Raw genomic sequence first — 612 nt, 5'->3', positions numbered from 1 at the left:
ATTATCCAGCAGATGTTGGCAATTTGATCTCTGGTTCCTCTGCCTTCTCTAAAACCAGCTTGAACATCAGGAAGTTCACGGTTCATGTACTGCTGAAGCCTGGCTTGGAGAATTTTGAGCATTACTTTACTAGTGTGTGAGATGAGTGCAATTGTGCAGTAGTTTGAGCATTCTTTGGCATTGCCTTTCTTTGGGATTGGAATGAAACTGATCTTTTCCAGTCCTGTGGCCACTGCTGAGTTTTCCAAATGTGCTGGCATATTGAGTGCAGCACTTTCACAGAATCATCTTTCAGGATTTGGAATAGCTCAACTGGAATTCCATCACCTCCACTAGCTTTGTTTGTAGTGATGCTTTCTAAGGCCCACTTGACTTCACATCTCAGGATGTCTGGCTCTAGGTGAGTGATCACATTATCGTGATTATCTTGGTTGTAAAGATCTTTTTTGTACAGTTCTTCTGTGTATTCTTGTCACCTCTTCTTAATATCTTCTGCTTCTGTTAGGTCCATACCATTTCTGTCCTTTACTGAGCCCATCTTTGCATGAAATGTTCCCTTGGTATCTCTAATTTTCTTGAAGAGAGATTGCCAAGAGAACGCACTGGTCATAG

The sequence above is a fragment of the Bison bison genome, unplaced genomic scaffold (assembly GCF_000754665.1).
Source record: "Bison bison bison isolate TAMUID 2011002044 unplaced genomic scaffold, Bison_UMD1.0 scf7180017864508, whole genome shotgun sequence".
NCBI lineage: Eukaryota > Metazoa > Chordata > Mammalia > Artiodactyla > Bovidae > Bison > Bison bison.
The sequence above is the reverse complement of the archived record's forward strand: the minus strand, read 5'-3'. Positions refer to the sequence as shown.